This window comes from Centropristis striata, chromosome 11 (genome assembly GCF_030273125.1).
Source record: "Centropristis striata isolate RG_2023a ecotype Rhode Island chromosome 11, C.striata_1.0, whole genome shotgun sequence".
Lineage (NCBI taxonomy): Eukaryota > Metazoa > Chordata > Actinopteri > Perciformes > Serranidae > Centropristis > Centropristis striata.
In genome coordinates, this window is record NC_081527.1 from 37,006,749 (window position 1) to 37,033,396 (window position 26,648).

The following is a 26,648-nucleotide window of genomic DNA, read 5'->3' on the forward strand; positions in this document are numbered from 1 at the left end:
GTCCTAGCCTCTTGGTGCTTCAGCTTCCAGTCACCGCCCTGTGGAAGGAAAAAAGCTAACAGCACACTTCTGTATCTTATCTAGTGTTCGTCAGTATCTATTTCCACCTGGCCCCATGGCCTTGAATTGGAGCACAAAGAGCGCTTTAGTTTTTTATCTACTTGCCCTCAAATTATGTGGCAATGTGCAAAGCGTTATCAGTATGTCCTTTCTGTTGATACTCCTTATTTCTGTGTGCTGTGCCTGCCATATAAAATGTGTGTTCCATGGCCCGCCAGATACACCTCTAAGCAGCATTTTACTAAAGGTCATAATGTAGACCATTGCTAATTTTATTAATCTATAACATTGCTAAGTTGGCAACACTGCTTCACCGGCATTTACAAATGGCGCGTGTTGTTGTCGAGTACTACGTCACATCCTGCTTAGCTTTCTATCCAATCAGCAACCAGGATTTTTTTCAGGGGAGAAAAAATAAACGGCCCTGCTCTTCGCCAGGGACGAAAAAGTCCCGTCAAAAGACCGCTCCAGACCAAGGTTATTATAGTTAACGAAAACTAACGAAATAACGAAAACTAGAATTGAAAAAACATTTTCGTTAACTGCAATAAAAATAAAAACGGAAGTTTTTTAAAAAACGATAACTAACTGAAACTGTATTGTGTGGTTACAAAACTAACTAAAACTAACTAAAATTATAGTGAAAATGTCCTTCGTTTTCGTCTTTGACAACTTTTTTCATACATAAACCTTTTTGGTTGATATGAAATCTATTTCATCTATCTGGTTTTATGACTTAGTAAATTTATTGGGGCCGAGATGGATCAGACAAAGGAAATAAAGGAAACATTTATTGTGACCTTATTGAATCTGGCACCCAAAAAATACCCCATTACAAAAAACTAAAACTAACACTAAAACTAATAAAAACTAAACTAAAACTAAGCATTTTCAAAAAAATAAAACTAATCAAAACTAGCAAACTCACTCTAAAAACTAACTAAAACTAACTGAATTTGAAAACAAAAATTGACAACGAAATTAAAACTAAAACTAATGAAAAATCCAAAACTATTATAACCTTGCTCCAGACGGCTCAAATTAGGGGCGTTTCGGCAAGTCTGACCCGCCTCATTCCGGGTATTGGGCTGTAGTGGAAACCTTTGTGTGACAATACTGTTCCTTTTGCAGGTAAATTATAAGAAATGTCTCCAGATGCAATTTGATTGACATCTGTTAAACCATCATCTTCCACTATATTCAAGGGTCGGCAATTTTTGGTTGCCCAACCAGCCAGGGCATTGATGACATTCATATCATCATAGTTCCATCAGCCAACTTTTTAAACTAAAACTTTCTGCCTAAAGGCCCCCTCACCATTATTCTCCATCTTCTCAATCACTGATGGTTTTCATTATTCAAACATGACATTCCTGTAATGTGGACTGCCGACCAGTGGCAATGGGTTGTTGCAGAGGGTGTTTCACATTAAGATGATATCTTAAAGACATCGAGCTTCTGTGGTGGATGAATTCAAATGCTGCAAATGATCCACATCTTGGTTTTATAAATAGTTCCATCAGGCAACTTTTTAAACTGAAACTTTCTTCCTTCAAGCAGATTAGTGCACTATATTCTCTTAGGAAAACAAAATGCGTTAATTGCTTTACTATGTTTTAACGCATTATGTATTTTAAAATATATCTTGACGATTACCACCTTCATTTTGACAGCCCTAAATTATATATATAAGTATTAACATGGTTATCACTGTTTTAATGTACATATTGCCAATTTACCATCTTTATAAGAGAGATAGATGTTCTTTTTGGAGGGAAAATTGCTCCGAAACCAAGAAGGGATCCCAGTCTACCTGGAACCTACCTGGCACTGCCTCTTTTTCTTTTTAAATCTTTTAGCTCCAACAAGACCAGTTGATCCTCTGAAGTAGCTTAGCAGGAGTGAAACATCAGACTCTTCTTTTATTTCTTCGTTTATGTCTTGTTTTTAATAGACAATAAACTGTGACCTACATATTTTAATTGGGGACTCTGTTTTTATAGCCTTTCCTAGTGCGTTTCATCTTCCCCTTTCACAATTTTAATATTTCCCCCTCATAGGATTGTGCTGCTCTTTACATCCTGGTTCCGGCAAAATGTTTAATTCATCTACTCAGTACAGAACGTCAACAAAAATGGTGATACAGCTGCAAAACAGGTTCCAAGCTTTAGCCACTAACCATGATATGGAGTTAGGTTCTCATAGTTGCCCAACAGAGGGAGCCATACCCATATTTCCTGACTTCAATCCCACTCAATTCAGTAAACAGAGAAAAGAGCCAATTCACCTAAATAAGTCTCATAAAGTTACTAAACTATCAATTTGGAACACTGATTAATAATTAACTTTTAGATGACCGAACCACATGCTTACAACGAGGAGTCGTAAAATCATAAAGGTGGTTGTTGGGGGGAAGAATGGCCTTTAAAAGCCAATTTAAAAAAACTTGGGTGTGAATTAGCTTGTGGAAATCAAGTAATTTGGTAGAATTAGTCTGCGATTTGGCTACACAAATATTACATCAATAATACTGAAAAAAACAGATGAACCAAATCACTGATTACAGGTCAATACTTAGTCCTTGCTGCTCATTTTATCTAAAGCCCAGTACATTACCAAAGTCCATTGATGGAAAGGGGAAGCAGAAATCCTTTTGTTGCAGAAGGCGTTAGAAGAAGTTTTGGTTGCAGGCTGGATTTCAATAATTTGCTGTCTTGCAAATAAAGTTTAGCTCACTCTGGTTCATTGAGGCAGCCTTCTCTGGCGGTGAACAATGAATTTTGAGTCCATTAATCCAACTTTTGATGAATTATGAAGGAAGGCATTAAACCAAAGGAAAGCATTTCATCTAAACCAACAGAACAAAGCTTATCGAGGAGGAGATAGTGGTCAACCATATCAAAGGCCTTTGAGAGATCAATAAAAATTGTTTGGCCCTTATCAAAGGAAGAGAACACATCATTGGTGGATTTAAGAAGAGCTGTGGTGGTGGAAAAATTAGGTCTGAAACCTAACTGGAATGTAGATTAAATATTGAACTGAACCAGTGACTCTACATTGGGAATGACACACACACACACACACACACACACACACACACACACACACACACACACACAAAGTACCCAACCAGTCCACCAGATTAATCTTCAGGTTCCAGCTTTCAGGGTTAACTGAGGCTTCATTTTATTAATGATGATACAAAGGTGAATAATAAAGTGCTGCTCCTTGTACTGGAATGTCGAAAAAGCTTGTTAACTACTCTCTGTGTTATAATAAACAACACAATAAAAATGAACTTTTTAAAGACGCTCACAGGAGAGTCACAGTCACACGGGCTTCATCTCTGAGAGGTGAAATGGCGCAGAAAGGAGTTCAGCTGGACCAGGAGACCATCTCTTGTTCGATCTGTCTGGATGCACTGAAGGATCCGGTGACTCTTTCCTGTGGACACAGCTACTGCATGAAGTGTATTAACAGCCACTGGGATGGAGAGGATCAGAAACCAGCCTACAGCTGCCCTCAGTGCAGGAAGAACTTCAGACCGAGGCCAAAGCTGGAGAAAAACACCATGTTAGCAGAATTAGTGGAGCAGCTGAAAAAGACTGGCCTCCAAGCTGCTCCTGCTGACCACTGCTATGCTGGACCTGAAGATGTGGCCTGTGGCGTCTGCAGCGGGAGTGAGCAACACCTCCAGCCTCATTATGATGTGGCTCCATTGAAGAAACACGAGCTGGTGGAGCCCTCCAAGAAGCTGCAGGAGAACATCTGCTCTTGTCACGATGAGGTGATGAAGATGTTCTGCCGGACTGATCGGCTGTCTTTCTGTTATCTCTGCTCTGTGGACCAACATAAAGGCCACGACACGGTCTCAGCTGTAGCAGAAAGGAGCGAGAGGCAGAAAGAGCTGGAGGTGAGTCGACAAAACATCCAGCAGAGAATCCAGGACAGAGAGAAAGATGTGAAGCTGCTTCAACAGGAGCTGGAGGCCATCAATCACTCTGCTGATAAAGCAGTGGAGTACAGTGAGAAGATGTTCACTGACCTGATCCATCTCATGCAGAAAAGAAGCTCTGAGGTGAAGCAGCAGGTCAGATCCCAGCAGGAAACTGAAGTGAGTGGAGTCAAAGAGGTGGAGGAGAAGCTGCAGCAGGAGATCAGAGAGCTGAAGAGGAAAGACGCTGAACTGAAGAAGCTTTCAAACACAGAGGACCACAACCAGTTTCTACACAGCTACCCCTCACTGTCAGCACTCAGTGAGTCCACATCCAGCATCCAGATCCGTCCTCGCCGCTGCTTTGACCACGGGACAGCAGCCGTATCACGAGTCAGACACAAACTGCAGGACATCCTGAGAGACACATGGACAGACGTCTCACTGACTGAAGTGGATGTTTTACTGGCGGCAGCAGAGCCAAAGACCAGAGCTGAGTTCTTACAGTATTCATGTGAAATCACTCTGGACCCAAACACAGCACACAGATGTCTGTTATTATCTGAGGGCAACAGGAAAGTAACATTTACAAGTCAACAACAGTCTTATTCTGATCATCCAGATAGATTCACTCGTGTGCCTCATGTCCTGAGTAGACAGAGTCTGACTGGACGTTGTTACTGGGAAGTGGAGTGGAGTGGGAAAGGAGTTACTGTAGCAGTCTCTTACAAGAACATCAGCATAGCAGGGAGCTCAGATGACTCTCCGTTTGGATACAATAACAGATCTTAGGCGTTAGATTTTAACAGTAAAAGATATAACTTTCTGTACAACAAAGTCCAAACTCCCATCTCAGGTCCTCGGTGCTCCAGAGTCGGAGTTTATCTGGATCACAGTGCAGGTATTCTGTCCTTCTACAGCGTCTCTGGAACCATGATCCTCCTCCACAGAGTCCAGACCACGTTCACTCAGCCGCTCCACGCTGGAATTCGTCTTTGTGGTTATAGATTCTCTGCTGAGTTCTGTAAACTCAAATAAACAGAAGTGATGTAAACAGCAGCAGGTTAAACTCTCCAGATTTCAGGTTAAATTTAAATGTTCTTCTTTCAGACTGGTGGAAAGAGAACATGTTTCTTTAACTTCACTTTGTTTATCTGCGTCTGTAAATTTCTCCGAAATTCACCAAATGTTAACAATAGATAACGCCTCATTTACATATTTAAACAAAACTTGTAATACAAACAATAATTGTCTTCATGTCAGTAATCAACTGGGGAAGTTTCACTGTGAAATCTGTGAGTTTAACATTTTACTGGATTCACCTGCAGTGTCTTTAAAATGTTCTCAACTTTACATTATGATTAAATTACAGTTAGTATGGCCATAAACCTTCAATGAGCAACAAAATTATTGGAGATGACAATTATTTACTGTTGTGATTTAACCAGGAAATCAACAATATACTGTTTAAATAATACAATAACTTATCTAAAAGTTAAAATTTTTTGTATAACTTAAAATTTTAAAAAAGTGATTTTTTTCTGTGAAATGACATTTAAATTTAAAAGTAGCTGTAAATAAAAACTGATAAGATTTAAAGTAAAAAAATACGTACATTAGAAAAACATTTAATTATTATTGTGGACATCAACCCTAAACCTTTAAGTAATTTTAAAAAACAGATATTAACTGAAAAACTAAAACAATACAGTAACTTTATTCTACAAATAAATTAGAAATAACTTTTATTGGCATGATACTTAAAATAAAGGTTGGCATGTTAATTTACGGATAATATTTGCAATTTAAATTGAAAAAAAGTGAAAAAAAATGTAAAATGTTATTTTCTGTAAAATCAGGTGTTACAGTGTTTGAATGTAAAAGTAAATATTAATATAAAACTAATAAGATTTACATAAAAATTACAAATAAAAACATTCAATTGTTATTGTGGATATAAACCCTCATATCATGACCTACATATTTAATTACAGATAATTATTGTTATTTTAAAGTAGAAGTAAATTGTATAAAAACCACAGAAACTTTCTTGTACAGAAATATGAAATATATGTATTTTTTTTCTTTTTTGTGTTAAACTTGAATTAACAGTTGTATTGTTAATTATGAGCTATATATTTTTAATTACTGATAATAAGTGTTATTTCACATTTATTTGTATGTGATCTAAGAAAGTAGAAGAAATATTGTAGAAATAATATTCTTTTTTGCAGGATATTGTAGGAATTTGTTAGTATTGGTGTAAAACTTAAAGTAACAGTTGGGTTTTTAATTTACAGAAGATGTGTGTAATTTTCAGTTTCAGTTAAATTTCGGTTAAAAAAAAAATAATCTTAAAAATATTGTTTGGAGTTTTCCCTCCAACAGAAATCTCCACTTGAGCAGCACTTTCACCAAACTTTCTACATTCTGAGCTGAGCTCTTCATCGATCATTCATCATCTGTTTTAAAAACATTTTATTAGAGAAAACATGGAGAAAAGTAGGATTATTTTACTCCAGAAACACTGGATCCTATATTTGCCATCATGCAGAAGGACTGTGTCTCTGCTGTGAGTTGATCCCACAGCGCTCCCTGCTGGATAAACTGTGTAACAACAACATTCATGTTCTGCATTTTATTTGAGTTGATCCGCAACATTCACAGCAGCATGAATATAAATATATTTTATTGATCATATTCATTCATTCTTGCCAATGTCAGCTAGGATTGGTTAAGGTTAATGAATGAATGAATGAATATTTATTCATTATTATATGTGAATGATCAGGCTCCACTTCAGAAACATAACTACATTTTTTAATTACAAATAAAACATAAATGCAAAAATAAATATATATTTATTCTCACTTTGTGTTTCATACTCTTATTATTTATTTATGTATTATTTTCTCATTTTTTAAATGTATTATGTAAATGAGAGGGCTGGCATTTGAAGTGTGTCGTCAGGTAGAGTCTATTAATTTATGAATTAATAAATGGAAGAAAAAAAATAAATTAATACATTTAAATTACAAATTAAGTACATAAGTGCAAGAATAAATACATTAACATAAATAGATAAATAACGTAGATAAATTTGTGCATTAATACAAATACAAACAAAGAAGCAAAAAATTATATAAATATAAATTTGTCACATTTTTCTATAATATCAATTCTTTTAATGTACAATGTGCTGTTTGGTAGAGGTTAGCTGAACAAGTGCTAACGTTAATGCTAGCTAAAACACGTCAGCTAGCCAACTTGTGGTTCAGAAGTTAATATAATTTATATTTGAGTTAATTTACTAAAAGATGCTTTTACAATGTTATAATTTTAATCAGTTGGCTGTTTATGTATTTATGTTGCACATTTATTATTTACATATTTACATGTTGAATGTTTGCAGCTGCATCTTTAGGACTGGCTTCTGATTGGTTAATTCAGTCTGGTGGGATGTGAGAAACCAGGAAGTGAAGTTGTTATGAAGTTTGGTGACTGAGTAAAAAGGCTGCTAAAGAAAGTTATCTGTCTCCATCTTGCTGTCTCTCCTTATAAAGTACTAACATTACAGTAGCTAGGATGTATCTGCAGTGAAGGGGAGAGGTAAGCCACTGTGTTACAGAGAAAATATATTAACTTCAATATGTATTGCCCTCACTGCAGCAAGGAAATATGTTCTAAATTGCGCCTGAGAGTTTGCAGTGGATGTGGCAAAGGGATATTATTAATGAATGTGAAGCCACCACGGATGAAGCCACAGCTGAGCCTCAGGCACACCACATTCAGGTAAGGTTGTTGCTTTGGCTACATTGTTTACAAGATTGACAAAGTGAACAAGAACCTGATGTGTAAAAAGTAAAAAGTAAACAAAATGACCAAAAAACACACAAATTGACCACAAAATGATCAAAAAAGACACAAAATGAGCAAAAAACACACAAAATTACCAAAAAAGACACAAAATGACCAAAAAAAGACAAAATGACAAAAAAAGGAAACAAAATGATCAAAAAAAGACACAAAATGACCTAAAAAGACACAAAATGACCAAAAAAAGACTAAAACACATTAACACATGAACACTTTAACACAGTGGAGACAGAGCTGACTTCCAAAATGATTTGGCGACCCCCAGAAATCATCTCGCGACCACAATTGGGGTCCTGACCCCAAGGTTGAGAACAGCTGCTATAAACAATGCAGAGGTTTCAGCTTTCCACATTCTCAGGTTATGTTGGCTGAATGATGACTAAAGAACATATGTAGTGGCCAGGAAAACACATTTTTCACAATAAGGAGCCTTTAAGGTGAAGGTTCTTTATTGAAAATTGTCTTTGTTCACCTTTATTCAGTTTTGTTGTCCTTGTTCTCAGCTGCTGATTTAAGTTGATTCTGATTCAGATAATTTTATTGTGGAAGTCTAATTTTTACAGTGGCATAAAAATGGCATGAAAACTCCAACAATGCACAGGGTCTATAATGTGGGACAGTCTCTGTACAGTTCTTTGGTCTACTTGACCATTTTTGTCCTCAACTTTGATTAGTACGCTTCACATCCTGCTCCATTGTGTTCAGTCACATCTCATTATGTCAGTTTGTCATGACTGAGAACCGTGTGCATGACTCCACTTGCAACTGTGATATGTTTAGGATAGCCTAAATATACAATGTAATGGAAAAAACATAAACTGATCCACATATTTATTTTATCTTGAATGCTGTTCATGCATTTCGCTGTTCTACATGGACATCTCCCTCTTTTCTTAGTAACTCCCTTTCCCCTTTTCCTCTTTTGATGCCCTGAGGTAACTTAGTTTGTCTTCTTTTGTCACGGTACTACTGCCATGATCCAGTGTGTATGTGTCTGTGCAGTATAAGTCATGTCTACATGTCTATGCATGCTACAAAGGGGATGTTGAATCATCAAAAATAGACCATTTCAACTCATGTGGGTTTACACATTATTAAAGCCATTAAGATTCTTGTCGTCAAAGAATCAGAATACAGCGTCCTCTGCATTGTGGATGATTGGACAAAATGACCAAAAAAAAGGAAACAAAATGACCAAAAGAGACACAAATTGACCACAAAATTATCAAAAAAAGACACAAACTGATCAAAAAAAGACACAAAATGACCAAAAACAGACACAAAATGACCAGAAAAGACACAAAATGACTAAAAAAGACACAAAATGACCAAAAACAGACAGAAAATGACCAGAAAAGGAAATAAGATGACGAGAAAAGACAGAAAATGACAAAAAAAAGACACAAAATGACCAAAAACAGACACAAAATGACCAGAAAAGACACAAAATTACCAAAAAAGACACAAAATGACAAAAACCCCCCCCAGAAAATTACCATAAAAGGAAACAAAATGCCCTGAGGTAACTTAGTTTGTCTTCTTTTGTCATGTTACTACTGCCATGATCCAGTGTGTGTGTATATGTCATGTCTACATGTCTATGCATGCTACAATGGGGATGTTGAATCACCAAAAATAGACCATATCAACTCATGTGGGTGCACATGCACACACACACGCACACATTATTAAAGCCATTAAGATTCTTGTCGTCAAAGAATCAGAATGCAGCGTCCTCTGCATTGTGGGAAACCGTAACAAGACGGTAGATGTGTAGCCTTATCAAACCACAGGAGAATGACGCATTGTCAAAAGTGTACATCCTGTTTTTTTGTGCAGCAACATTTAAAGGCAGGGCATGATCTGGTCATCATATTTAGCAAGTAGTTGTAGAACAAAAGGCAACAGAAAACATATTAGATTCCAGGTAACACGGGTACATTCAGTACATTAATAACAGAGCTAACCCCATCATGATATACTGACACTTTGTGAATCCTGGGGAAAGTTTTCTTCAAAGGAAACCCATTGTTATCTGATGGAAATTGATGGAAACGGGGATAAATAAAGTAATTTTGATTTGATTTGATTGATTTTGATTAAGTCACACTTGCTCTGTGTGGATTTTGATCTGAGCTTCTCTGTTCTTTGTTGACAACTAACAACAACAAGTTAATTAAGTAATGTAATCCAACTTAATGTTAAAAGATGTTTCTACTTAAATTGTTAAAGTAAAACAACTTTCAGGTTAACTGTCTCCTTTATCTCTCCGAACATGAAAAGGAAAGTTCTGCACAGAGCTTTAGCAGAAACTGGTTGGTGTCGTCAACATACACCTCTGAGCTCTGGTGTCAAAAGTAGCAAGTCTTGAACCAGTTTATGAACTGTTGCTCTCTTAGAACTGCAGCCATGTCTGGATTAACAAAGTTTTAGATCCATGCCCAACACTCTCACAAAGGACACACACCTGGTTTGTGCAATCTAAGAATCTTATTCCCACAATCCCACAACAATCCATTGTCCAAGTGTACACAACTACAAAACTGTCATGATAGATGTGCAGTAAACTGCAGCTTTTATAAACTTGGTTCTTAATGTTCTTGATATATATATATATATATATATATATATATATATACACTACCAGTCAAAAGTTTTAGAACACCCCAATTTTTCCAGAATTTAATTGAAAATGATGCAGTTTAATGTCTCAGTGTACTCTGAAATCAATGCACATTTGCAACATTTAAAATTCTTTATTGAGCATGATAGTGTTTTGAAAGTAAAAAAAAAGATTCAAAATAACATTTTATGTTGGACTAAAGGACTAAAAAAAGACACAAAATGACCAAAAAAAGACACCAAAAGACACAAAATGACAAAAAAGACACAAAATGGCTAAAAAAAGACACAAAATGACTTACAAAGACATGAAAAGAATTCAAAAATGGACAAAATAGCCCAAGACTCCATAGAGTTCCCTCTTCTCCTTATCTTGTTCCCTGAAAAAAGGCCTACTTGTATAATTCTGAAACGTACATTATATTTGACCTTTTTTTATTTACCTCTGGCAGTTCACCACTTACCTTTGTACCCTTTCAAGCTGTTGATTTGACTTGAACTGCTTGATTTTCAATAAAAAAATGGAAAAATTGGGGTGTTCTAAAACTATATAAAAGCTCAGGGATGAAAGCAAAGAACATTACAATTTCTAGTTCAGGCTAATGTGAGGATTGAGACATGTTGGATTGAGAAGCCAACGTGTGAGCCGCATTTTCATGTGGACACAGCTTAGTGAAGAGAGATGGAAGGAAAAGAAAAGATAGAAAGATAGATTCATGGGGGGAAGAAATGGGAAAAAAGAGGAGGAGGTGGAAGGTGAAAGAGAGAGAGAGGGGGAGGAGAGAGACAGAGAGAAAGAGAGAGAGAAATCTCCCAGAGGAGTTTGGGCGCACAGAGGGAGCTCAGTGCTGACAATGAGACAGCGTGAGAAAGACAGGAAGTATTATAGTATTATACAGTGTTCTGGCTTTACACTGTTAACTGCTGCTGCTTTGCACACTGATCACTGCTGTAAACACAGGGACAAAGATACCTGCAGAGGGACAAAGAAGAAAGACAAAAGAAAAGGGACAGACTGACTGGAGGACAGTAATGTGATGCAGAAATAACAGAGGAGCAAGGTAGCAAAGACAGGAACTGAGCTGAAGAGAGAACTACACTGTAAAAAATAATCTGTTTAATTTACGGAAAAATACCGGCCAGAACTTCACCATAAAAATTACAGTGAGTGGATTTTCTATTCTAAATTTAAATGTAAATATCAGCAAAAATTTGTGATTTAGTCTGAATAATCTTGTTATTTTTTAGGATAATTGTGTCATTAATTCATACATCATGGTATTTCTCCACAAATTTTGCATGAAAATGTTATATTTTACCTAAAAACCTGTGTGTTTCTTCCAGTTTATGACAGAAAAAAAGTAAAAGTTTTGTGCTACGGTAATTAAAAGCGTCTAATACAGTGATATACAATTTTTCATTTTATGTTTTATGTTTTATGTTTTTTTATGTTATATTTCTGATGTAAATATCAGCAAAAACTGTGATTTAGTCTGAATAATCTTGTTATTTTTTAGGATAATTGTGTCATTAATTCATCCATCATGGTATTTCTCCACAAATTTTGCATGAAAATGTTATATTTTTACAGCAAAACTGTGTGTTTCCTACAGTTTATGACAGAAAAAAAGTAAAAGTTTTGTGCTATTCTTTGATTTACGGTAATTAAAAGCGTCTAATACAGTGATATACAATTTTTCATTTTATGCCCTATTTCTGATGTAAATATCAGCAAAAACTGTGATTTAGTCTGAATAATCTTGTTATTTTTTAGGATAATTGTGTCATTAATTCACACATCATGGTATTTCTCCACAAATTTTGCATGAAAATGTTATATTTTACCTAAAAACCTGTGTGTTTCTTCCAGTTTATGACAGAAAAAAAGTAAAAGTTTTGTGCTATTCTTTGATTTACGGTAATTAAAAGCGTCTAATACAGTGATATACAATTTTTCATTTTATGCCCTATTTCTGATGTAAATATCAGCAAAAACTGTGATTTAGTCTGAATAATCTTGTTATTTTTTAGGATAATTGTGTCATTAATTCACACATCATGGTATTTCTCCACAAATTTTGCATGAAAAATGTTATATTTTTACAGCAAAACTGTGTGTTTCCTACAGTTTATGACAGAAAAAAGTAAAAGTTTTGTGCTATTCTTTGATTTACGGTAATTAAAAGCGTCTAATACAGTGATATACAATTTTTTTATTTTATGCCCTATTTCTGATGTAAATATCAGCAAAAACTGTGATTTAGTCTGAATAATCTTGTTATTTTTTAGGATAATTGTGTCATTAATTCATACATCATGGTATTTCTCCACAAATTTTGCATGAAAATGTTATATTTTACCTAAAACCTGTGTGTTTCTTCCAGTTTATGACAAAAAAAAAAGTAAAAGTTTTGTGCTATTCTTTGATTTACGGTAATAAAAAGCGTCTAATACACTGTAAAAAAATGTTTTGTTTAATTTACAGTAAAATACCGGCAGCTGTGGTTGCCAGAATTTTACCGTAAAAAAAAAAGTGAGTGGGTTTTCTACTGTAAATTTAAATGTAAATACGATCTAAAACTGTAATTTAGACTGAATATTCCTGTTGTTTTTAGGGTAATTGTGTCCTTGTGACATTATGGTATTTTTTTCCATTCATTTTACAAGAATTGTTTTATATTTTTACAGTAAAACTGTGTTTTCAAAAGTCGATTTTTCGGTAATTTAAGGTGTCTGTTACGGTGATATGCAATTTTTTATTTTACGCCCTATTTCTCATGCAATTTGACAGTGTTTTACTGTAATTTCTACAAATATTTTTTACAGTGTACAGTGATATACAATTTTTCATTTTATGCCCTATTTCTGATGTATTTGACAGTGTTTTACTGTTATTTCTACAAACCTTTTTTACAGTGTAAGACACCATCACAAACACTCCAGAAGAAACATCCAGACACTGAAAGAGGAGAAGAAGAGATAACGCTTCATGTTGCAAAAAATTGGAAGGAAGAAGACTTTTTGAGAGATTTTGGAAGTCAGCTCTGTCTCCATTGTGTTAAAGTGTTCATGTGTTAATGTGTGTTAGTCTTTTTGGTCACTTAATGTCTTTTTTTTGGTAATTTTGTGTCTTTTTTGGTAATTTTGTGTCTTTTTTTTAATCATTTTGTGGTCAATTTGCGTCTTTTTTGGTCATTTTGTTTCCTTTTTTTGGTCATTCTGTGTCTTTTTGGTCATTTTGTGTCTTTTTGGTCATTTTGTGTCTTTTTTTGGTCATTTTCTGTTGTTTTTTAGTCATTTTGTGTCTTTTTTTGGTCCTTTTGTGTCTTTTTTGGTCAATTTGTGTCTTTTTTGGTCATTTTGTGTCTTTTTGGTCATTTTGTGTCTTTTTTTTTGGTCATTTTGTGTCTTTTTGGTAATTTTGTGTCTTTTTTGGTAATTTTGTGTCTTTTTTTAATCATTTTGTGGTCAATTTGCGTCTTTTTTGGTCATTTTGTTTCCTTTTTTTGGTCATTCTGTGTCTTTTTTGGTCATTTTGTGTCTTTTTGGTCATTTTGTGTCTTTTTTTGGTCATTTTGTGTCTTTTTTTTAGTCATTTTGTGTTGTTTTTTAGTCATTTTGTGTCTTTTTTTGGTCATTTTGTGTCTTTTTGGTCATTTTGTGTCTTTTTTTGGTCATTTTGTGTCTTTTTGGTCATTTTGTGTCTTTTTTGGTCATTTTGTGTCTTTTTTTTAGTCATTTTGTGTTGTTTTTTAGTCATTTTGTGTCTTTTTTTGGTCATTTTGTGTCTTTTTGGTCATTTTGTGTCTTTTTTTGGTCATTTTGTTTCCTTTTTTTGGTCATTCTGTGTCTTTTTTGGTCATTTTGTGTCTTTTTTTAGTCATTTTGTGCCTTTTTTTAGTCATTTTGTGTTGTTTTTTAGTCATTTTGTGTCTTTTTTGGTCCTTTTGTGTCTTTTTTGGTCAATTTGTGTCTTTTTTGGTCATTTTGTGTCTTTTTAGACGTATTTGTTTCTTTTTAGATGTATTTGACAGTGTTTTACTGTTATTTCTACAAACCTTTTTTACAGTGTAAGACACCATCACAAACACTCCAGAAGAAACATCCAGACACTGAAAGAGGAGAAGAAGAGATAACGCTTCATGTTGCAAAAAATTGGAGGAAGAAGACAGTTTGATCAGTTTTGGTAATTTTGTGTCTTTTTTTAAATCATTTTGTGGTCAATTTGCGTCTTTTTTGGTCATTTTGTGTCTTTTTTTGGTCATTTTGTGTGTTTTTGGTCATTTTGTGTCTTTTTTTAGTCATTTTGTGTCTTTTTTTAGTCATTTTGTGTGTTTTTGGTCATTTTGTGTCTTTTTTTGGTCATTTTGTGTCTTTTTTTAGTCATTTTGTGTCTTTTTTTAGTCATTTTGTGTCTTTTTTTTAGTCATTTTGTGTTGTTTTTTATTCATTTTGTGTCTTTTTTTGGTCCTTTTGTGTCTTTTTTGGTCAATTTGTGTCTTTTTTGGTCATTTTGTGTCTTTTTAGACGTATTTGTTTCTTTTTAGATGTATTTGACAGTGTTTTACTGTTATTTCTACAAACCTTTTTTACAGTGTAAGACACCATCACAAACACTCCAGAAGAAACATCCAGACACTGAAAGAAGAGAATAGAAGAAGAAGAGAAGAAGAGATAACGCTTAATGCTCCAAAAAATTGGAAGGAAGAAGTCAGTTGGATGACAAAACCTGCTCTTCTAAAACTAACTCTTCAACTCTCCTCTTTACATATGAGAGGAAGAAATCAGAGACAGAGGCAGGAAACAAGAGGAGCATATAAAGGAGAGCAGCAGGAGGATAAAGAGGAGACTAAAGGAGGAAGGAGAGAGGGATTATCTTCACCCTGGAGTATTTAACCAGCGCTCTGCTCAGCCCAGCAGAGAAGATGTCCAAGTCCTCCCCACGTCTGGGTCGACCCGGATCAGCAGGCTCTAAGAGCCACTGCCTGAGAAAGGAGCCACAGAGTAACCGCTCATGCATGCTGCGGATCGGAGAGAGGCTGATGAGAGCCGGCAGCGAGGGGAACCTGGTCCAGAGACCCGGACCAGGACCAGTCCAGAGCCGGAGCCAGGCGTCCTCTGCTGTGTTTTGGCAGCAAGGATCAAATGGGCAGAAACAAGCTGCAGCCACGGAGGACAAACCTGCTGCAAATAACTCCAGCAAAGGTATGGGGCTTCTCTTTCTCGCTCTTTAAATAAACATGCTTAATCTAACATGACGCTTTATGTTACATTACCCAAGGCAGTGGGACGGAAGGTCAGATTTTAGAGTAAGAGGACTTTATCTCTGAGAATGGGTAAGCAGACTGGTTAGCCTATATTTATCTGTTTTAGATAGATAGATAGATTACTTTATTCATCCCCGAAGGGAAATTCAGTTGTCACAGCAGTCCGGTATTCAAGTACAATGAAATACAATAGAATAAAATACTGAGGTAGCATAAATAAAAACAACAATAGAAAAAAACACAGAATAGAACAAGGACACTGAAGAAGTTAAAAAAGAAGATCAGTTGGTAATTATACTGATGATATGATGGCAACAATGCTATAGTGACTAGACGGTATATAATAATAATAATAGTACAGTATATAATATAATATATATAATCTAATATGTTATAATAGATAATAAACAATATAAAAATAAATAAAATGAAAAATATAAATAAAGTAATTTTAAGTAAAATAATATGATATATAATATATAATAATAATAATAATAATAGTAATAATAATAATTATAAATAAGGCCGGTAAGGCCGGTATAATAATAATAGTAGTATATTACAGTATATAGTAATAATAGTAATGGCAGCAACAGTATATATAATAATAATAATAATAGTAATAAAATTAATAACATAGCAAAGTGTTGTGCGTAGATTTAGTGCATAGATTTATCTCATTTTATAGCGGAGCTATCAGTGGAATACTGTATCTGTGATGTCTTTATTACTAATCAGAGGACTTCAAACTGTATTTTACTGAATTTTTAGAAGAAGGAGAAGAAGAGTTGCTGTTTCTTTTGTGCTTGTGTTTTCTTGTTATTATGTCAGTAAATATCTGTTGTGTCAGGAACATTTAAACAGACCTGCTGCTTGTTGTCAATGTAGATATGATTATAATAAGTTACAAATACAGACGCCAGTAAGATAAGCAAGAAATTGTATAATATGTCAAAATTGTAAGAGCAATTCAGCGAACTGAAACTAGTTTATGACTAGTTTCAGTTCGCTGCTGTTTAGATATGTAGGACTCTATTCTTGACTGACCTACTAAAGCTCAATTTATTTATTTTTAATGTTCAGAATGGAAAAAATGTGAGAACCGCCTGTAAGACAATGCTGCCAATAGCTACATATAAATAATAATGTAAAGCTATTGTTTAAATAAGCTGAATAGTGTTTGTATGGCTTTCATACTTATGTAATCCTGATGTTGGCCAGCTGTGGCTGATAGTGGATTTGTAGTTGGGTTTTTTTGTCAGAGATTTATTAGATATATTATTAGATATATTACTGAGATAAATTCCTGATACTGCTGTCTTGCAATTAAAACTGAGAGGCTGAAGTGAATGGTTATTCCCACGTTTGCTCTTAGCCAGCTATTCTCAACCTTGGGGTTGGGACCCCAATTGGGGTCGTGAGATGATTTCTGGGGGTCGCCAAATCATTTTGGAAGTCAGCTCTGTCTCCACTGTGTTAAAGTGTTCATGTGTTTTAGTCTTTTTGGTCACTTAATGTCTTTTTTTGTTCATTTTGTGTCTTTTCATGTCATTTTATGTCTTTTTTTGATCATTTTGTGGTCAATTTGTGTCTTTTTTGGTCATTTTGTTTCCTTTTTTTGGTCATTCTGTGACTTTTTTTAGTCATTTTGTGTCTTTTTTTTAGTAATTTTGTGTCTTTTTTTGGTCCTTTTGTGTCTTTTTTTGATCATTTTGTGGTCAATTTGTGTCTTTTTTGGTCATTTTGTTTCTTTTTTGTATGATCTGAACTGTGCGTGTGAGATTCTGTTCAGTGAGCGGGGGTCACAATGTAAAATTGGGGGTCGCGACTCAAAAAGGTTGACAACTACTGCTCTTAGCTAAGGTCCACACTGTATGATGTGAACACAGCAAAAGCGACAGAGGAAGAATGAAAAGCATGTGACATTTCATATAATAATGGGTTTGGCTATTCTGTAGTCTGTATCAGAGTTTTCAAACTTTATTTCAGGCGTACACATACTTAACTGACATAGATAAGCATGATCTTTGTCAAATGTTTTTCTTCATATTAAAATATGCACATTTCAAACCGCAGTTGGAAAAGCAGCATGAGTGTCCTCACTGCTCAAAGTGCTGCTGCTGCTGAAGGGCTGGATTAGTTCCTGTCATGCTGTCAGAGTTCATGTGTAATCTGTGATCCATAATAGTGTCAGTGTGTCACTCCGCAGTGGGAAGACTGCACTGATACACTCACATAGAGACCGTCTGACTAAAGGCTGATATTCTAGGCCAGGGGTGTCAAACTCAAATACACAATGGGCCAAAATGTAAAACTTGAATAAAATCGCGGGCCAACATTGAACAAATAAACCTTTTAATATTTACCAAACATGTTTTGCTTTAACATTAAATATGGAACCAGCAACGCTTATAAACATACAATATATAACTAAATAGTGCAGACATGCAAAATCAAATTTCAAAGTAAAAGCACATCAATGTCATTAATTTATTAAATAAAAAATAAATAAAAATCGTATGCCTCTTTTCTATTTGCATCCTTCTGATTTAAATATCAAAATAAACTTTTTCAGCAGGTTAATAAATTCTGCCTTTCTTTTCGCCATTTTTGGGAAGGGGTAGCTGGGAGACAGCTCTAGCTTGAGGTTGCTATGACGACTGTCCTGATTGACGCGCCAAAACAACAGCAGGGCATTGTGGGATTTGTAGTATTAGCGGTAAATGCGCCGTATAATACCGGCGGGTCAGCTTTTATAGTACAATAATAAGATAATAATTTGGTATTGCCTCGCGGGCCAAATAAAATTACACTGCGAGCCAAATTTGGCCCGCGGGCCTGAGTTTGACACCCCTGGGCTAGGCTGATTTTTTTGCTGAAATGTCATAATATAATTTGGACACTGTCTACATTACATAGTCTGTGTACTAGGCACTAATTTCACAAGTTTGAAAGTTATTTTCTTCTTAATTCTCAAATGTCCACATAATACTGTGTACATACATACAATATTTTTTCAATGTATATAAGTACATAACGGCCAATATCTAACAAATCAAATCATGTATCACTGATGTTAATAGCATGTGATAAAAGCTTATAGCTTTAAAAAAAAATCTGATTAATGGTGTTAATAAGGCAATATATCAACTCATATCATACTCATACTCATATCAACTCTCACAGGAATCCGTGAAATAGCCACGGAATCACTCAAATTTCCGTGAAACTGACACGGATTTCGCTACAATGCAAGTTAATGCCAGTCATATCCCGTGGCTATTCCAACATACAAAGTGATTATGTACATTCACTGAGTGAATATTTAGAAAATAAAACATATATTTCTCACTAGAAATGTGATCAAAATCCATTTTTATGCAGAAACTAAGTCAAAATATTGATTTTTTTCACTAAAAATGAGATAACTGTCCGCCATGTTTTTTTGTTCTGACCGCCGGGACCTTGAAAGTCACGTGACTTGGAACAAACCAATAGGAACAAATATCCATGGAATAGCCACGGGATATGACTGTCATTAACTTGCATTGTAGCGAAATCCGTGTCAGTTTCACGGAAATTTGAGTGATTCCGTGGCTATTCCACGGATTCCTGTGAGACCAGGTTCAAATATATATGACAACAAACACAGACACACTTAATGTGCATACAAATTTATAATGTCTGCATACCAATACGAGCATCATTTCTTTTCCAGGTCAAATTCTCTCTAACAAAAGAAACACTGGGAGAGATACAGTAGCAGCTCAGGCTTTACCACAGGAAATAATCCTGCTCTCCTTGATGCAGTCAGCTAACATAGCTTTTTACAGACACGTGCATCCATGAGTCATGAGAGCCTACAGCATTTTGTGTGTGTGTGTGTGTGTGTGTGTGTGTGTGTGTGTGTGCAAATAGACTATTACTTTCTTTCAGAGGACATTTCTGAAACACTTCATAATGAGGCTACATGTCTAAGTCATGTGTTAATGCATTGCTACATGCACAAATCAGGTTTCATTTATTAATTATTTAAATTAATGACATGACATCTCATGGGGGTCAAATCTAATTTGGAGTAAGTGACTGAGTGAGTAGATCAGAGTTACTAAATAAATGCTAGAACTGTGCACCTCTGATTAAGGTCATGGTGTGATATAAGCCCCTTTCATAGTGTCAGACCACAAATGTCCTATATGTACTATATTGCCGGAAAGATCTATAGATAGATAGATAGATAGATAGATAGATAGATAGATAGATAGACTTTATTTATTCCAAGCTGGGAAATTACAGTGTAGCAGCAGCATTACACACAGAGACAATAACAACACAATTAAATAAAAAGAACAACCTAGGCATACTTCAAGCAATAAAATATAAAAATACAATAAAAATACAATAAAAAATAAAGTGTCTAAAGAAGGAGTATGTATTAAGGAGTAGAATTCCAGTGCAGAATAAATATGAATATACAGTTTAAAAATGTTTGGTGCTGTGAAACAAATAAGGTGCAATGAACAGTGTGCATAAAAAACACATAAAGTGCATAGCGACAGTATGTAATGAACCAGACTATTATTTGAAAAAAGACATAAAATTACCAAAAAAAGACACAAAATGACCAAATAAGTAAACAAAATTACCAAAAAAGACACAAATTGACCACAAAATGATCAAAAAAAGACACAAAATGACCCAAAAAAAAGACACAAATTGACCCAAAAAGGACACAAATTGACCAAAAGAAAAGACACAAATTGACCAAAAAAGGACACAAAATGACTAAAAAAAGACATTAAATGACCAAAAAGACTAAAACACATGAACACTTTAACACAATGGAGACAGAGCTGACTTCCAAAATGATTTGGCGACCCCCAGAAATCATCTCGCGACCCCAATTGGGGTCCCGACCCCAAGGTTGAGAACAGCTGGTCTAGGTCACCTTGCACATGAAATTAAAGAGCTTTCCAGCAGTTTGTGAAACACAGTTGTCTCAGGGTCTGAGGTGATCTGACCCTGTAATTAACCCACCTGAACTACTTTGAAAGTAAAAAGCAAATTCTGTGGGGTCTTAAAAGCACATTGTTTCCTATTTATCAATCTGTGCAGTTTATTTGTATGTTAAAATGTTGAAAGAAGAGAAGAACATTGTTGGTCTTTGTGATAGTTGCAAGTAATAGTTATGTAAACTACACTGGCATGCATTTGCCATGGCATCGTTTCGAAAAGCTTATGCAATGTCACAATGTCACACACATTTATTTCTGTCCAGAGTTGCTTTTTGTTTTTCCAGCTAATATGACAGGATAGTCTTCTCCAGCACATGGAAACCATGTCTCATGCTCTCCGAACCACTCTTTCACAATTTGAGTCCGATGAATCGTGGCATTGTCATCTATATGAATATATGATGGAATATAAAAAATCCATTGATGGAAAAACCTGGAGATGTAGTATCTTCAGGTAGTCAGCTGACCAGATATCGTTGCTCAACCTGAGCAACTGAAGCAACCCAGACCACAACATTGCCCCCACAGGCTTGTATAGTAACACAGAATTAATCTTCTTTTGGAATTAAAATATCTCTCGAGGTGAGCCATCTGGTATATTTTAGGGCGTGGTATTTAAATTACGTTTGTTTCAAGCCGCCACATTTATCAACTGCCGACCATTGTTATGCTGTGATTGGAGAGATACAAACGTTTGATAAATCACACATGAACACTGTCGTAAATTTGGAATATACGCTCAGATCTGCGCTTGTTTCTACGCTCGTTTGATAAATGAGGGCCAATTGAAATTTGAAAGGTGCCTGTGACTTTGTAATCTGCTTGTATTACTGTGTTTTATGTACCTATTTGGTTTTATTATTTATTTATTTATTTCCTCTGGCGGGAAAAGGAGCACTATGTCTCTGGAAAATGTCCCATTGTGCTGCTATGTAAATGCCCACGGTTACCTCTCAACATAACCACCATGATAGACAAAGCCAGCAAACCAAGCATTTGTCTTATATTTGCAAGGAAAATAATTCTGCATTCTTCCATATTCTATAAATCCAGGAATCACTGTGTGTCAGAGATGGGCTGAGAGATTGTTTAACTTCTTCAATAAGGCTCTTACTTGAATTGTAGCAGTATATATTACAAATGTCTGCAAACATATTACTCACTAACTCATTGACAGACATTTATAGAGCTGCACCACGTTTTGTTGGGCTGAAGCCAAAACATAAACAGGAAGCAGTGCTGCAAGTTATAATACACTTTTAAAAATACAAAGTCTGTACCATAATTCTGCTTGCATAGTTCAAAACAATGGACAATAGTAACTGCCATATCTTCATTTAAATTTTTTTTTAAAAATAGCTTTGTTAGAGCGATCTAAAAAACCTGTTCCATCTCCTTTTTTTCTGAAATCTTCCTGCGTTTTTAATATGGGAGCCAATGAGGCTGTTGGTGGTGTTGGTGGATCATCTGTGCGTCTTACGCCCAAACTATAACTCTGACAGCTTTACCAGAGGATTGTGAGGGAGAAGACTAATTTTCCTACGTTTCTATGTATAAATTATTTCTGTAGAGTGGAATTTGCGGCCTGGAGCGCAGTTTTCAAATGTATTTCTTGACAGTTTCTTCTCTCACTCTACACTCTGGCGATGATGTCACACACTGTGACACGAACATTCCGTGCAATACACACCCATTATAATCTCAGAATTTCTCCAAAAATGATCATGGTCATTGAACAGGGATTGATAAAAAACTATATGACCTATCGAAACGTGGATTAATACACCCATACACAAGACTTGTGTCTACTGTTTAAAGTTTAAATGGAGTCTCTAGGTGAAATTATGCCGGAGAAGTAGACGTTTAAAAATCTCCAATTATTGTTCTTTTTCGCTCATTTTTTTTCGGCCGTCCCATTCATTTCAATGCAAAATTTTTGGCAAATTCGTATTGTGTAGAGAAAAGTAATAGCACACCGATCCCGATCAAACCGCACATTTTGATATATAATTTGTCCTGCAACTCTTCAAGTTGTAGGACTAGTAGCGGGACGAAATTGCGTCCGGAAGAGGAAGAAGAAGAAATCCACAGTATAACAGTAGTGTAGCACTGGTCCCTACAGATATTGCTGTATGGGACCAGTGCTCGGTGCGATTGCCCCGAGGCCCTAATTAATAAGTGGCTCAGCAAATACAGTTAAATTGGAATGTTTTTTGCTTGTGCCTGTGCAAACTATGAAATTGTTGTCACAGCATTGCTTCCCCGGATCGCAACAATGATGTTAGTTTGTAACATAGGATGAAGCCATTAAAAGTGCAATAAGTTAGGTTTAATGTCCTATTTTACCATTATACAATACATCTGAATGCTGTTGAGGGCTACATTTTCAGTGACATGAAAACTGTATGGCCAATTCTTTGTTTTGGGGGAAACACTCCTTATACTCTGCAGTTTCAGAGTCCCCCTTCACCACCGGCCCACTCCGTTTTAACTGCCTTGGGATGGAGATCAGTGCTGTGAGTTGGAGAACTATTTGCGTCACGGCACATTTCAGTGAAAAAGTTCTCTTGCCAAGTCAAAAACTATATGTGCTCCAGTCAGCTTACGCTCCTGTGTTCTGGGAAAAGAGACCTCATTATTTTCATCAGTGCATGCCACTGTTTGGCAGCCAGTGAGGGAGGGAGCGGGGGGGCCGTGTGGCCTGAGAGTCATGAAAACTTGTCAGTGTTGTTTCAGTGTCTTGTTTGCTGATAGAAGTCAATGTCAAAGGTTACTTAATGTCCCAGATAGTCACATAACTCAAAATGTGATAGTTTCTACGACTTTTGGAGATCAGTTCATTAATTTGGTTTTACGCACACAGCAAAATCTGTAGTGTTGTTTTTTCAGTGTTGATAATTTTGAGTTGGTGAGTATTGATTGTGGAGTTCTTTTAACACTTATAGTGATCAAAAAGCTCTGCCAGCGTTGTTGCATGTTAACACCTGAGTTAGATTCACTTCAGTTGGAGTTGATTTTCACATTTTGTGACTTGTATGTTCGGCTAAAGACAGAATGCACTTTTAATGTATCGTAAAACAAAACAATGAATGTTAATTATCACATTAGTGAAAGGAAATAGCATGATTTTAGGGTTAAAAAATACACTTTAATGTGTCAAAGTAACATAATGTATGTTAAAAATGAAAGGGAGTAACATGATTTTAGTGTTGAAAATACACTTTGAGTCATAAAATAACAAAGTGAAAAGGAATAACACAATTTGGAGTTAAAGTGAATTTATGTGGTGTCATAAAACAACACCAAGGGTGTCAAATATTTAACACTATTAAAGAGTTAAAATATTAACACTTTTCAAAGTGTAATTTTAACTCAGAATCTGTGAGAACTATATAAACTCAGAAAATGTGTTAAATTTAACACTATGTGAGTTGAATTAACACTCCTGATTTTGCTGTGCAGGTACATTTACACAAATTGTCAAAAGAATTTAACTAAATTTAATTTAATTTTGAAGTTTGTGTGCTATGTCACCACCAAACCTCTTTAACAGCAAGGGATTAACCAGGGTTGAATCGGTTGATTTTGTGTTTGAAAGGGTTAACCCATGTCGCCTTACTCTACTTTACCATCCAAGTCAAGAGTTGAGTCAGACACGGGTTGATCTCAATGTCAATAGCACACTACCAGGGTTGATTACAACTCTAGGCACACAAAACATATAATGAAAGCAAGAATGTTTTCAGCTACACTGGAGTTGGATAGCATGGATACAACAAGGCTAATGAGGTTGTTCAGACCTGGTGCACTGCAAAAAAAGAAAAGTTGGTTGAACTCGAAATTTCAAGGCAACAAACTTCGATAAAATTTTAAGTTGGACAATTAAAAGAAATATTTTAAGTTTTGTTTTTGAGTTGGCTCAACTCTGAATTCAGATTTTTGTCAACTCAACTGTAAGTTGTACTAACTTATAATTTTACATTGTAATAACTTTTAATCCTTACTTCTGCTAACTTCTGCAATGTGCTGAATTGGCACGATTGTAACGCCGCTATGAAATGTTAGCTAATGTTGCGACCACAATTTTGAGTTAGCATTGATACGCTAATGGCTACGCTTGTAGATGTAACAAGCAGCGCTGCTAGCATCAGTTAGCCGCTAGCTTTCGCTAATTTCACAACAAAGAAATAAGAGTTATCAGAACTATTGTCCCTTGTTGTGAACCCCAACTTAAAGATATTAGTAACAACAACTCACCAACTTGTTTTTGAGCAGACAACTGGCTTCCTTTGTTGTGCTAACTTACATTATTGCCCTAAATGTCAATAATTTATATTTCCAAGTTTTACCAGCTTAAATCACTGTTTTAGGCCAAAAAATACAAGTTGGCTTTTTTTTAATTTCGGTTCAATTTAAAGTTGCTTAAAATGTAATACTTAAACTTGTATAGAGTCCCATTAATGTGACTGTGGAGAGATTTCTGTCCCCACAATATGTGTAATACCAGTAAAACACAGAGTTGTATGTGTACAGTATTCACTTCTTCAGTATTAACATATTACAGTAATAACCAGCTGCTCCTGGTTGGCATTTGGAGCGTTTTCTGTCCTGTCATACATTCCAGAGTGGGGAGTTGGAGTCCAGCAGTATTGTCCTGTCTTGTCCCTGTGGATTACAGCCTGCTGCTGATTAGTTACATTCCCTCTCGTATCATCACATTCCGCCCTTTGACTATAAAGTGAAGCTAATCTCTTCATGCTCGCCACTTGAAAAGCTGGAGGGAAGAGGAAGGGAGGGATGGAGAGTCAGAGGGGGAGGGAGAGAAAGGCAAATGGTGGGATGGCCAATAAATTGGAACATGTGCTTTTGCAAACTTGTCATGCAGAAACCGATGAGCTTAGTAAAGAGAAAAAGAAAAACTGACTCGCTTTTCATAGGTCCCACATAGCCTTGACTACAATACCATTGTTAAAAGACAGCATTCAGTAAACATTGGCACAATATTTCATGTTCAAATTGATACAAACTTTATCCTCCCTCGCCTGTGAGAAGACTGCAACAAATATGTAATATCGGTGAAGATGAAAGTCAGTTGTAACCAATTGTGATACCTCATATAATGTCTTGGCTTGCTGCAAGAGTTATGAGCAGTTTGATCAAGGAGTGATTTCCCTCTGTCCTGAAACAGAAAATATTACCTAGAAAATTAAAGAAAATGCTGGAAAAAATGGTAAAAATAAATAAATAAATAATAATAATCGCATTTGGGGAACTACTGTTTGGAAACTACAGATGTGGTTAAATGATCTGTTGTACCAACTAGTGCTAATGAAGCACAAGCTAATCAGTGGTGTTTACAATGAGTTTAGCTGGCAATATAACCCTCATTACGTTGTGTTCAAAGGAGGAGATGTTGCTGAGCAGAGACAGCTTGGTGAATTTCCAGCTTTTACAAATGAGGGCACCAGTCCCGCCTCAGCGTCCAGCAGATCTGGATGTGTGGAAGAAGCTTGAGTCAGCAGAGAGTGCTGCTGGTGTGGCAGTGTTATCTGGGCGGATTAACCTGCGCTTGAATTAATTCAGTCTTGTTTACAGCCGATTAGCAGTTCCATAAGCCAAAGGTGAAAGAAGAGAGAGTGGGTAAGGCTTTCCTGAGTGTGGAAAGGTTCTGCGACAGGAATGTTTTCATAGCACATGTTGCTTGAGTGAGTAGAAAGGGATTTACAGTCCGTGTCCTTGCCCAATTCGGTCTTCACACAATGAAGACTGACGCTTCCGCTGATGCTACAGTGAAGAAGTGTCTACATATTCCAGGGCCGTTCACCGCTGAACCCTCCCACCTTAATATCACTCAACCGCATCAGCCAATCGGTG

At 35.7% G+C, this 26,648-nt stretch overlaps 1 pseudogene; it reads left to right on the forward strand.

Annotated features, from left to right (window-relative positions):
- Positions 1 to 3,418: 3,418 nt before the first annotated feature.
- Positions 3,419 to 5,032, forward strand: LOC131981019 (tripartite motif-containing protein 16-like; annotated as a pseudogene).
- The last annotated feature ends 21,616 nt before the right edge of the window (positions 5,033 to 26,648 follow it).